The following is a 14,695-nucleotide window of genomic DNA, read 5'->3' on the forward strand; positions in this document are numbered from 1 at the left end:
TGCTGGGATTTCATCTCTGAGCTTGCACAGGTTGAGCGTGTGCTGTCACAACCGCCATGAGTTTGTGCACACAAGCATTTCATCTGCACACTGCGTTCAAATCATCTGCACTTGGCATTTGCAAAGCAACATCACAACCAATCACTCTGGGGCAGTGGCCCCAACCTTCCTAATGCTGTGACCTTTAAACACAGCTCCTCATGTTGTGATGACCCCCAGCCATAAAATTACTTTCCTTGCTACTTTATAACTGTAGTTTTTATACTGTTATTAATCATAATGTAAATACCCGTGTTTTCCAATGGTCTTAGGCAACCCCTGTGAAAGAGTCTTTCAACCCTCAAATGGGTCTCGACCCAACAGTGAAGAACCACTGCTCTAGAGGGAGATTAATATTCACTACAAGTTTAAATTTATGCAAATTAACTTATTTTTTCATGGCATTAATCAATAGCCCCCATCCCTTTGTTATTGAACAATTACTCTCTTCTTTGGATGTACTGATATTTATTGATTAAAGTGTGTGGTGTTAGCTTCCAGGGGTGTAGGGGTGTAGATGGAGTTCTTGTCCTCGTGGGGTTCAAGCTTTTGGGGGGGGGTGCAACACAGCCATCAAGTAACCAAGTGTCTTCGGTTTGGTTTTGTTTTGTTTTTTTCTTGTTGCTATGGTTAAAATACTCTGACAAAAGCAATTCAGGGGGAAAAGGGTTTATTCTTGGTCTTAGTTCCTGGTTACAAACAAAAATAAGACAGTGTTCAACACATCAATGATGTATGTCCAGCAAGAACGGTGAACATCATTCATCAAATGCCTCCGGGACACCAGGGAGGCTCCTTCTGGTACAGCCACATGGCCTTTTCAGACCTGGTTGGAGCTTTATAAGTTATTGATGCAGTCTGACTGATCCAAGGAGTAGCTGGGAAATCCAAGAAGTTTTCTTTGCATTCAATAAGACCCACTGTCATGCATGATGAATTTGGCAATTTGTCTAGAGGGTGGGAGAGGGCAGAAGAGGAGAGAAAAGGAAGGACTGAAAGAGGGATGGGGAGGGGAGACAGCAGAATGACAGGTGACCAAGTACATCAGTAATTCCGGGGTGATGGGGACAGTTGGGGCAGGAGTGTTGGAGAAACAGGTAAACCCCTGAAGCTGGCTGGCCAATCAGTGAGTGCCAGGTTCTGTAAGAGACTCTTTCCCAAAAGATTAGGCAGAATGCAGTTGAAGATAGCAGATGTCACAGATGTCAATTTCTGGCCTCCATGTGCACACACATGCATGTACACCCATGCACTTGCACACACACACACACACACACACACACACACACACACACACACTACATTCACGAATTAAAGCAAAACAAAATACTTTAAAGGGCTTAGGTGGCCCAGTGGGTAGAGAGAGTATCTGTCATGCAAACACAAGAATCTGAGCTCAGTGCCCCAGGCCCACACAAAGCCAGCCACAGACGCATAGATCTATAATAACACACCTGTGTGAAATGGGAGGCAAGACAGGCTTTCTGGAAGCTCATGGGCCAGTTAGCTTGGTGTACACAGAGCCAAACAAGAGACTTCTGCTCACACAAGGTGGAAGTTGACAATGAACACCTGAGTTTGTCCTCTGACCTCTACGTGTGCATGTGTCTGTGTTCACATGAACATGCAGACACACATTCTCCCCCCTGCAGCATACACATACACCATACATGCATGGGCATACGCACATACCATATACACACAGACATATACACACGAACACAAGCAACAGAAACAAACACATGCACCACGTGCACACATCATACTCCCTCATGCATATACCATCCAGACCCACACAAACACACACTACAGAGCCACAGACATATACACAAAACACATCATACATTCACACAGACACATAAATCATTTCACTAAATGCACACGACATATGCACATGCTCTACATGCACTTGAGTGAACACACACACACACTGATTTAAAAAAAAAAACAGACAAGGAAGAAGGAGATAAAACCCCAAGGAGCCTGGGCTCTTGTTGTTCAGTGATAAAAGCCTCCTGGCTTGGATGCTCTCCCCACGCCCCAGATAATCTTGAAAGATGTATTAATCCCATTTACCTCTACTGAGTTTCCCTCTTGGTCACTATAAGAAATCCTAAATCAAATTCCTCATGGAAAGACAAGATCCTGAGGGAAAGGTCTGTGTAGGCTAGCCAGGGCCTAATGAAGGTGTGGTAGCTTAGAAATCATGCCCTCTGTCTTCGAACAGCCCCACAGCTGAATAGATTCCTCGATATACAAAGCAATCTTCTCCTGGACACCTCCCAATACTCGGTTGATGTAGCCCAGCCATCAGAATGTCACCTACATTTAAAATAATGGCCGTGATCACATCAAGCAAGACAGACCTCTCAGCAAGCACCCAGCAGTCATCATGTCCCTATGAAGAGAGTGGCTGCACTTTTTCCTCCTTCCATGGTCTCTGGAGTCACACTGAGGGATCAACATGGACCTGAAGGCTATTTTACATGGGAGGGTTATTCAGTCCCTCAAACAAATGATTCCCCCCTGGCCCCAACTATGGAAGAATGTCACTCACAGGGCAGGGTGAAAAAAAAAAAAATCAGAAAATCAGTCCTTTCTGCTCGGATCCCTGGACTTCAGAACTGCTGACCTCAAAGGGGTTCTCAAGAAGAAACATGGCTTATTTTTCTTTTAGAAGCAGCCTGATTTCCTTGTATGCTTAGATGCACACGAAAAGAAAAAAAAAAAAAAAAGAATTGCTCACGGTTCTATATTTAGTTTGTAGAAACAAAGCGGAGGGTCAGAGAACCTGTCAGGAGTGTCCCAGATATAGCTTCATCTAGATAACGTGCATATTAAAAGAACCTGAAGTTCTATTTCTGGGCTGCAGTTATGGGGTTAGAGCTGCAACTGTCTCCTCACTCATAATTTAACAGACCAGGATGTGACTGGTCACAAAGAACCTTCCCACAGAGATATCACCAAGTGTCTCATGGGTCAGTCTCCCCTCATTTAGAAGCCTCCAGGCCTTGGGCCAGCGTTCTAAAGAAAGGATGGAATCAACGACTCAGGCTAGATATGAATGCGAATTGTGCCAATGATTAACTGATGTGCTCTGGAAAGCAAATTCAAGCCTATGTATACACATGGGATACAGTTTAAAAACAAAAACAACTTGAAAATATTCTCTTTGCTAATCCAAAGCCAAGCTTTTCTCCGGGTGGGTGGGTGGGGAACTCTAGTAGTTGATCTGATACAATTCATCCACTCAAGGGATTTGGTCCTGGGTTTGTTTGTTTGTTTTTCCTGAATCTTCCCGTTAGAAAGCGGTGGTCTCCTACTCTCTGACACTGTTTTGAGACAGGATCTCCCTATATAACCCTGGCTGGCCTGGAACTTGCTGTGTAGAGCAGGCTGGCCTTGAATTCTCCGAGATCTGCTTGCCTCTGCCACCCGAGTGCTGGGAACTCTCAACAGGGCTCATTAAAGACCACTTAAAAACCAGTTCATGGTGAGCGGGTGCACTGAGGAAAGCATTTCAGTCATTGAGAGACGCAGCCACCACATAGCTGATGACTTCAGAGCTGAACTGAATAAGCACTATACAGGAAAAAAAAAAAAATCTGAGGGAGTCCCCTCCCCCATCATTTTGGATAAGGTGTGCTCACGCTAAAGGCACCAATCATACGCTACCTTCTAAGCGTTCAGGATAGCACGTTTCCCAGCTCTGTGAACCCAAGGTGTGGGAAACCTTTGTCTTGGTGGGAGTAGGTCAATAGAAACTTCTAGACTCCTTCAATAACCCTCTGGATCCCTTAAAGTGAAAGTACTTGTTATCTGCCATTAGCAAATAAAATAAAACAAACAGCGTCCGTTTGATCTCTGGGAAGCCCTTTCTTGTTAAGGTAACAGTAGGTCTGACTTTCATGTTTCAGTATTCATTGTAGGTTTAATTATTTTTTAAAAGTTTTGTTTTAAACTATTAAAGTTTTTCAGCGCTTCAGATAAACATGGCTGGCTTTGTTAAAGATTAAAAATAAATTTCCCACAAAGCAGTAAAATGTGACAAAGATAATATACCTCATGGGGTCGGCCTGTTCCCAAACAAGATTCTCAGGAGGCCCCTCTGGACAACAGCCTCGGCCTTCTTGTTCTGAGAAGCTTCCGGAAGCCCTCCAACTCTAACCCACCGTATCCGGAAACTAGCAAAATAGGGGGGAAAAAATTACCACCAAAGAGGAGAATCTCGGGGAGGCATGTTTTGTCTGGTTTTCGACTGCCAATGCTTTTCATGATACACTGAAGCTAACCTTGTAATGGCTTTCAAACAGAGAGCATTCTGGGAGATCTGTGATAGAAACAAATCCACCTCTGCACAGATCTGCTGTCAAATGACTGCTTTTAATTCAGTTTGAGAACAATCTAGAAGATCACTTTCGAAAACGCCGTTTCAGGCTGCCGAGCTTTGGTTGAAATCTTTTCCAACTAAGGCTTCCATTTTGAAAAAAATAAGAGACTGGAAGTTGGAGAAATCCTCAGAGGTTAAGAGCCCTTGCTACTGTTGCCGAGGACCTGGGTTAGGTTTCCAGCACTCATTCATGGGGCAAGTTACTATTTGTAACTCCAGTTCCAGGGTGGGTACAACGCCCTCTTGTGGCCTCTACGGGCATCGGATTTGTATACAGTGCACATCCATGCTTGTGGGCAAACACTCATACTCATAAAATTAAAAAAATCTAAAAAATAAAATTAGAGATAGACGGGCTTCCATTCGTGACTCATTTTCCAGGCTTACTACCAAGAATCATTTCCATTTTCTTCTTTCTTCCTATCCCAGTACATTGCGTTTTCCTGGGGTGGATTGGAGTCCCTTTCTCTAGGGTGTTTGAGATTAGAGGGTATGTTCATGCAGTTCTCAAAGACGACGGTAGGTGGCGATAAAAAGCCGCGACTCTGAGCTTTTCTGACTGTCCTCAATCAAGTGCTCACAAAATGAAAAGACCACTGATAGCAGGGAGGGACAGATTGGAAATCCAACTCAAGACGTCTGTTTATTCCCTATGTCCCCACACATGTCCCTCGGACCCAACTTTCTACTTTCAAATGAAAAACAACTCTTCTCCCAATCTGAGAATTCTACTGCATTGAAAAGAAATGACTGGAACCGTTGCAAAGGATTTTTTAGCAACTCAAAGCCAGTGATGTTACCACGCGAACGGCTAGTGCTGTTCACTGAAACAGAACAAAGCTGCATACATGCGAAGAATTCGGTAGCATATAAACCATTTAGAACGTCCAAGAGTTCACTTACAGATTCAGTCCTAGTCTCAAATTCCTGGAAGGAAATATTTCCCAAAGGGAATACGGAGATAGTTTCCAAGCTTTTGCGCTAAGAGAACAGTTAGTCCAGTGGATTACCCAAGACACAAAGCAGAGTTCGTACGGCGGAGCTTAGCTCAGGGCATCAGAGAGGAACGGAGTTTGGGTTTGCTGGGTGGAACAAAGGGAGTTCAGTACTTATTCTTTCCCAGGACCCCAAATTGACAATTGGTCAGCTAAATGAAGTTCTTGGAGAAGATTATGGGGATAAGAAAAGAAAAAGAAAGATTTAGAGAGTTACAAGTCTGGGCACATTGTTGTTCTGGCTTCGGGCCAGTGTGCGGTGTCTGTGGAAAACAGAAGTGTGAAGTGAATTCAAGACTGAGCCTTCATATAAACCGGGATTATGTAATCTTGGAGTTAGAGATCATGTGTCCTGACTGCTTTCCAAAAGCAAAAGTCCCCAGAACATGTCTGGAGGCCGGGCTGAAAGTCCCCGGAACATCTATGGAGGCAGGATTCCGGGACATTCGGAACAGAGACACAGACATCTTTCCAGAAACGCTCACTGCAGCATTCCTTATACATCAAAGACCCTGGGGTGGAGTTCCAGGAATTCAACACAAGATCTGGAAATGTTTGTCTTTTCATTTGGACAATTTTTTTTTTAATGTGAACACCCCCTCCCCCAATTTTTGAACAGTTTTGGGTATAAAACAGAACCAAAATAATTTTTTTTTCACTTTGTGGCCTAGGCTGGCCTCGAACTCACAATCCCTCCTGTTCCACCTTCAAGTGTTGAGACTACAGGTGCATGCTGCCACACCCAGGGTGGAGTCCCTGTTTTCAAGGTGGCACATTTGTCTCCCTTGGTAAGGAAGCCTAGGAGAATGAGCTCATACTAGTGGGCTTGCAGGAAATCCGGAAGATGGCTCAGTTAGCAATGTGCTTACCATACAGACATAAGGACTCTGGTGGCCTCAGAAGCTATGTAAATAAGAGATCCACACATAACACTGCACATCTGTAATCCCAGCATAGGGGAAGCAGAGACGGAGATCTGTGGGTGAGGCCAGCCAGCCTAGCAAAGTCAGTAAGCTCCAGGTTCAGTGAGAGACCTTGTCTCAAAAACTAAGATGGAAGCCAGGCAGTGGTGGCACATGGCTTTAATCCCAGCACTCGGGAGGCAGAGACAGAGACAGATCTGTGTGAGTTCAAGGCCAGCCTGGTCTACAGAGCAAGTTGCAGGACAGCCAAGACTACACAGAGAAACCCTGCCTCAAAAAACCAAAACCAAACCAAACCAAAAATCTAAGATAGAAAATAACCAAGGAAGATACTTCATGTTAGCCTATGGCCTCCTCATATAATGAACACCCTTGTCCTTATATATGGACATATATGAACACCGTATATGAACACCCATGGGCACACAGATACATGCACATCAGCATACACATGTGCACACACACACACACACACACACACACACACACACACACACAGGGCCTGGGGAGATCTATGTAGGCTCACTGGAGTCAGCCTGTGTTCAACTATTGCTCCCTAGAAGGGGAGCTTCTGGTCAGAACAGAGTGGAGGGCAGGGACTTAGCGGAGGGCGATGCCTGTCCAACAGGGAGGTTGTTTTCCTCTCTGCTTAAGGAATAGTTCTGTTGAAAGAATGGAGGTCCAGGGTATCAGCCCAAACTGAATTAATGAGCAGAATCTGTTGCGGGTTAGATGGGTTTGGGTGCTCATTCCAGAAGCATGGTTTCTCTTCGCTTTGCATCAACTCCCACTTGGACTTGGGAGTCTGACCTCACTGTGCCAAGATCAAATTCATTAATCAACTCTTTATGCAGGAGACTCAGGGAACCCCTTCAGAGAAGAGGTGAATCTCTAACACTTCCAACTTCGAAGGGCGTTCCCGGTACTTGGATCATTTTTATTTTCCATCCGCAGCTTCTGTAGGGCCGTATATGGCCCTCATGTGAAATTTTGGTAGGCAGAATTTAGAGACCTAATAAATCCCATAGAACAAGGCACGGCTGTTGCATGATCCCATACCAGTAATTAAGCCGTCACCCTAAATAACAGAGTGCGTTGCACACTCTTGGGGTTCCTGATTCTCACGCAAGTTTCTGCTGGGCTTGTTCCACAAAACAAAACAACAAAAAAGGAACTTTCCTGATTCTTTAAGAACATAGTACTCCATTCCCCATATCAGATGCCTTTTTTTTTTTTTTTTTTTAGACTTTGAATTTGAATAATTGAGGGACTTGCTGGCAGGGTGCCTCTCCATTTTGTAGCAACCTAACCATCCAACCAATATGGAAGGACAAGGTAAGTTCTGATTCCATTATGAAATGTTATGCAGAAATTAATCCCTGATGTGTAAAGACTCTGTGGCAACCAGGAAGTGTCTGGGTTATAATTAGTGTTACTTGAACACAGAAGGACAGCATACACTCTGTGTCCGCCCATGCCACTTAGGGCTCTAGATGTGCCCCAAACGAGTTCTAGCCAATCACCCCAAGTTTGGCCACCCACACTCCCTTCCCTTCCTTCTTCAGCCCTCAGAAAATGACTGTGGGAATTGATATATGAGTACCCCAGCTCTGTTGACCCAGAGTAGGATAATCTTGAGATGTGAGTTTTGCACTGTGTGTCCAGAATTCCTTGGGGGGAAAAATTACTCAATAAATTCACTCGGATGACAACCTCCTCTTCCCTGCATCGCTAGCCTGGAATTCTAAGAGTATCTATGTTTCCCGAAAAGCATCGTGTCATATCTGCTTCTGGGAAAACACAAGGAGATGCTGACTCAGGGATATAGATTATTCCAGCTTGCCACCATATAGATAGCATGTTTGTGCAGAGATGGAGAAACACTCACAGCAAGGCAGGAGGTGTGGGAGGATGGTTATAGCGCTGGGTGCCCTAAACGGCCTGAAAAGTTGTTTCATCGTTTTACAGTGTTTGTGTTTGATATTTTTAAGTGATAACACAAACATCCACACTCCCAAATCCACATGCGCAGAAAGCTGCAAACAAAAGTGAGAAATCGAGCTTTGGAGGGGTAGCAAGATGGCTCAGAGGGTTAAGACACTATATAATCCTGAGCCCCTAAAAGCCAGATGTGTCTACCATTCTAGGATTCTATTGAAAGATAGGAGGTAGATAACATGAGGTCCAGTTATCCTGGGTTCTGTAGACAGTGAAAATACAGAGACCCTGTCTCAATAGGATGGAAAGAGTGAACCCATTCTGGAAAGTTGTTCTCTGACCTCCACACAAAATCCTGCAAGCATATGCGTCACACACACACACTACATATACACTATTAACAAATACAAATCTTAGATGTAGCTTTTGGAGAGATAAGAAGACCTTGGAATGGTCATTGACACGGAGCGAGGAGGAAAGAGTTGGAACCTTGAAGTTCTTGGGTGACGATGGGGCATGACCTTGCAGAGCCTGGATAACAAGCCAGAGAACATGCCAAATCTATGGGAATCCAAAGTCTGCAGTTTTTAGTGCCCTGAAGTAAAATAAAAAGATGTTTTTGAGAAGAATTGTTAAACACAGCACAGGCTACATTCCTTCCCATTTCCCGTCAATCCCCACCCCACCCCCACCCCACCCCAAGTTCGGTCACACATGGACAAGATCATTTTGGCTTTCAAAATTCTGGTTTACAGTTTCTATGCTGAAAGACTCTTGGGCTCACTGGTGAATTTTCTCTCTCAACCCTATTTTTAATTGGAAGAGGCAAGTTTAGTTATCTTGTTTCCAGGAACATTCTAGCAGGCTTAGCAACTCACATTTTATTAGTCTATGACCTCTTTTTTTGAACTCTGGCCTAAAAAGAAACTGTATAAACGCATAGTTAATCTCCCTGCGAGGGAATTTAAACATACATCTGAACAGCTTCTAGATGTGAAACCAGGCTCGGGGAGCATACAGCCTCATAGAAAAAAGCTAGTAGTTTTCGAGAATTTCTCTCCTTCTAACTCCTCACATGACCCTTCCCCCCCCTCCTCAAACTCATAACTGCTTCTTCTATAATTATTATCACTACACACATGCACACATTATATGTGTATGTGTCTGTATGCATACACTCACGTGTGAACACACACACACACACACACACACACAGAGTCCATTTAGTGTTGCTTGTCTGTACAGCTGTTTAGGGTTGACCTCCAGGTTACTTTTTGAGATGGGAGTGGATAGTTACTGTATCCAAGAAGATAAGTGGTTCTATTTGAAAGGCTAATCAACTCAACCTACAAGCTTTTCCTCTCTAAGAGGCACAGAGTGGGCGGAGTAACTTTCTAGCAGTGCAATGGGGAAGGAAGGTCCTTTTCCTTTCTCCCAGTCCTGGCTCCTTCCTTCACAGCAAGATTGCCAAGAGCTGGGTGACACCATGGGGAGGGAGCTTCTGGTTTAGGCTCAAATCCTGAATGGGCTGCCAGGACTGGCTGGGAGGTCTTGGGTAAGTTCCTACACTTCCTTGTGCCTGATTGTTCACGCTCCGAAAAAGGGGAAGCACCCTAGGACAATGGCCAAGAGAACACAGCCTTCCTGATGTCTGAAGATGGAGAGCAGCCAAAACGCCCAGCAGCAACGGTGTGGGAAAACTACACAGCAGAGAAGAAGGACTGAACTGTAGCTATTCGAGTCACAGTGAGTCAACCTGTGGAATAGGAGGCTGAATGGATGAATGAATGAATGCAATTCAAAATAACGCAAAGAGTAGTCATTTGAATATAAAATGGAAGAAACAAGAAAATATAAAATTCTGCAAAATGGCTCCATGTAGGCAGAGCCAGGGAAGGGGCACCTTAGTGATTGGGGTTACTGTTAATGCTCTAGTTCATTTTATTACTCGAAATATGGGTAAGTAGGGGCGGCTGGAGAGGACCTGGGTTCAATTCCCAGCACCCACATGGCAACTCATTACCATTTGTAACTCCAGTTGCAGAGGATATGATGTCCTCTTCTGATTTCCTTGGATACTGTTTGCACGTGGTGCACAGGCACACACGCAGAGGAAAACAAAACAAAACATGACAAAAACAAAACCCCCAAATATATAAGTAGATATAAAAATATGGATACATAAAAGATGGCTGAAGGAGAACCATGCTTGGGACAAAAACCTGAATTGAAGATTCCGATTAACTCTGTGGTGTTGGGCGCTGAAGTCAAAGGAAACAGAACTGGCAACTTAGTATCCAGCACGGTACAGAGTGCAAGACAAAGTACTTTTTGATGTGAATTCAGTGAGAAAAATTACTTTGACAGCTGTTTCAGACAAGCCTGTGCATGTGAGTGTGTATTTGTAAGAAGAGAAACAGGAAGCACACATGACCCGCCCCACTAGAGGCCTAGAGAATCAGTGTAGCACAATATGATGACACAGATGTCATTAGAGGCCACAGTTCACACTCCACATTCCCTGGCAAGTTACCAGCGCAGGACCTTAATGGAAATGGTTGAGGCAGCATGTGTCAAACACTAGACAGAGCTTGGCACCACGTGTTAGTGTTGGAACTAAACAGCATGCTGTGACAGTTCCTAAGTGTCAGTCAAGTTGACACAATCTGTACTCATCTGGGAAGAGAGTCTCAGTGAGGGATTGTCTACTTTGGTTTGGCTTGTGGACATGTCTATGGAGGGAATGTCTGATTATGCTAATTGATGTGGGAAGATCTAGCCAACTGTGGGCAACACCACTCCCTAGGCAGAAGTGCAGAAGATGGGAGAAATGGAGCTGAGCCCAACCAGGCCAGCCAGTGAGCATGTATGCATTTGTCTCTCTCCTTCCTTGAGAATAAATGTGATGTGACCACCTAGCAGCTGGTCCCATCTCCTTTTTTATCCCCCATACATAAAAAGTTCAACATCCTTCCTCTTATGGTGCCGGTAGACACTGAATGAACTAGTGTCCAAAGCACACAGCAAACCCAATATTATCAAGGACCAGCATTGTTGTTATTATTACCTTCAAAATCTGGCTCAGAACAACCACTTATTCTTTAATACAAAATTAAAGAAAATAGTGATGGATGTCTTCATCAGTGAGGACGTCCCATCACAGGGATGCCAGCTGAAGAACTGTAAGTGCCTACCTTCTCGTCTATGTGCCCAGACATTGAGGTCAGACATCGTCCCAGTTGTCGGAGCCTGACCTGTGTCAAGGCAGTTCAGGACAGGCTCATTGGTAGCTGTTTGTGGTGGACACAGGCGCAGATATATTATTACCCTACAGCCAAAGATGCTGCAGCCTCTAAAACACTCCCCAACAGGCAAGAAGGACAATTTGATTCACAAACAGGGGAATCAAAGTATAGGCCCCAAACCAGGTGTGATTTGCCTAGTCAGTCCCCTAATTGTTCTACAAGACAGAATGTAGAGACAATTAGCTAAAATTTGTAACATTTTTATTGGGTAAATGTTCCTTAAATGTCATGGGAACTTTTCTCAATCCTGTAGGGGGTGGGGGGAGGTGCTTTCACTTCTCACCGGAAATAAATGTGTTCACAAGAAGCCTTTAACCACATTTCAAGGCTGCAGTGCCACACAGAGGTAACCAGAGGTGGGGTGGGGGGCTGAGACCTTCCCAGGTGGAAGGTGCACCCTGGCATGGCCACCTGGGACTTTTTAGTCCAACGTGGAACCAGTAATCTATTCTTGATTCAGCTAAGGAGCTTGAGGAGGGCTGTATCTCAGACAAGTGAGGAAGACATCCAACTTGTTTCTCCAGGGAATAGTGTGGGAGGACTGTGTGGGAGGACTGTGTGGAAGGATTCTGCTGCTCCTGCTGCAAGATCCCTTCACATAAAACACACACAGAAACATACCTGCCTTTCGAAGGGTGATTGAAGTTGAATCCTCTGGGCACAAACATTGCGTGGTAAAGGTTTTGTGACAATGCTGTTGTACAGGGAAGTGGCTCCAGGTGACTTGGAGCCACATGGACCTGGGTCTGCAAAGGACCGGAAGCTACCTCAGGCTTAGGTGCCAAACCTGAGTGTGCTTAAGTAGCATCCTGCAAACTTCTGGGGCTTTCTCAGAGTTTACATTTTCCTCTCAAGGGTTGTTTTTGATTGATTGATTATTTTGATTGACTGATTAATTGAGTGTATGTGTGTGTGTGTGTTTGTGTGTGTATATGTGTGCACATACGTGCTAGTTCAGGTGCCTGTGGAGGCTAGAAGTGATAGACTCCCCCTGGGACTGTAGTTGCAGGTGTTTGTGAACTTCCTGGATGTGGGGGAACCAAACTCAGATCCTCTGCAGGACCAGAAGGTGCTCTTAACTGCAGAGCCGTCTCCTACACCCAGCTTGTTCCTTCAAAGCATGCAAGATGTTTTCATTGGGTAAATGTACTCCATCCAGAGCCCGATCAGTATCTGGACAGTCACAGACCCTCAATAGTCTTCTTCCTCAAAGCTCTTCCTGTTCAACCCACCTGGACTTTGGTGTTAGCTTGACCCCTCCTACCTGATTCGTTTATGTTACAGCTAGTTTGTTGTATAAGCCATTCGAGTTCTATCAAAAGGAACCTACCAAAAACAATTTTTTTTTTCGTTTAGAGGCTTGAGAGATAGCTCAGTGGTAGAATGTTTCTGCAGCATGCATGAGAGTCTCAGACTCAACCCAAAGCACCTCGGGAAGAAAATCACTTTAAAGTTTTGCATTAAAAAAAAAAAGTTTTGTATTAAGTTGATTTTTATCTCAGTTTATGAGTGTTTTGCTTGCATTGGTGTCTGAGTACCATGGGTATGCAGTGTCTATGGAGGTCAAAAAAAAGGCACTGGAGCCCCTGGAACTGGAGTTGTGAGGTTCTGTATGGGTGCCGGGATCTGAACTCAGGACCTCTGTAAGAGCAAGGCGTGCTGTTAGCGTCTGAGCCATCTCTCCAGTCCCAGAAAAAAAATGATTTTTAGTCGATACATTCTAATTGTATATATTTGTAGGCTATAGCATGATGTTACATGTAGCTACAATGTGTGTGTGTGTGTATGAGAGAGAGAGAGAGAGAGAGAGAGAGAGAGAGAGAGAGAGAGAGAGAGGAAGAACAAAAAGAAGGGAAACCTTATAGGTAAAATACACGAATATTTGTAAAGAAATGGCTGAATTGTGTTGAAATTCATAAGCTGGAAGACTGCAAAGGACACATGGGTGGAATCAGTCTGGGCTGCAGGTTGATGACCTAAAGGAGAGAGGAAGAAGAGAGTAGGGGTGAGGCAGCAGAGGAGACGGGTGTCCAGGGTTTCATGTGGTTCCCACAAATGTCCAGAAGCTGAATGTGAAGTGAAATGGATTTGGGGCTATAGGGAAAAATGAAGGCAGAAAATAACCCTGCCCAGAACCAAGCTGTACTAGGAGGGTGTAGGTGAGAATGGAAGCTGGGCATTGGCAGTTACAGAAATTCCCCAGTGGGGCACTACAGATCCCTTCAGGAGTACAGTGGGCGAGAGGAGGGGCTGAAGAACATAGCATTAGTCACCAGAGCCTGGACCCCAGATGTGGAGTGGATCTGGAAGGGGAAGGCATGAAGCAGGCTGTGTGAGGGGAGGCGGTTCTGTCCTTGGCAGCCTGAGGCCTGGTGATGAAAACTAGAGAGGGGGTGGTACAGATTACCCGTGTCTCAGACTGGCAGAAGTGATAGGACAGTGGCCCGGCTCACCAGGACAGGGAAGTTGGGCAAGAGGGAAGGCCGGGGAGGGAAGGGTGGGAGAGTGTGAGGTCTCAAGGCTACTTAGCCTCAGTGGGCGATGTCCCCGAGGCCTCTGTACGTGACTTGGAGAAGAGGAAGGGCCAGGGTGTGCCAGGGAGAGGAGGCTGGTGGGAAGCAGTCATGGGGTGGGTGCGGTCAGTGGATGGGTGAGAGGCAGAGAGCCATTTGATCCCAAACAATGGGGTGCTCCACTCAGAAATGTGAATATGGGAAAGGAGTCTGTTCTCCAGGTTTCAGCTGTGAGCTTGTAATGTGGAGGGCAGAGCCCCGTACCCCTTTATTTTATTTCATTCAGATTTTACGTCTAGTGCAGCTTCACGACACTGACAGAAGTGTTGCTTCCTTGCATGAAAGCTCCTGAATTGTACTTACTTCACTCCCTTGGATTAAAATCATTCATCTGTATAGAAAATGCCAGCCGTCCACACAATGGGAATATTACTCAGCCTTAAACAGGAAGGGCATTCTGACACACTCCATGACGTGGAGGAAACCTGGTGATGTCATAAGAGTGAAATACAACAGTCTTAGGGGGACAGGTGCTACCTGTTGCTCCTTCTGAGAAGCCCTGGGACCCTTAGAATCACAGGGGTCAGGAAGT

Source organism: Arvicanthis niloticus, chromosome 24 (assembly GCF_011762505.2).
Source record: "Arvicanthis niloticus isolate mArvNil1 chromosome 24, mArvNil1.pat.X, whole genome shotgun sequence".
In the NCBI taxonomy this organism is placed as follows: domain Eukaryota; kingdom Metazoa; phylum Chordata; class Mammalia; order Rodentia; family Muridae; genus Arvicanthis; species Arvicanthis niloticus.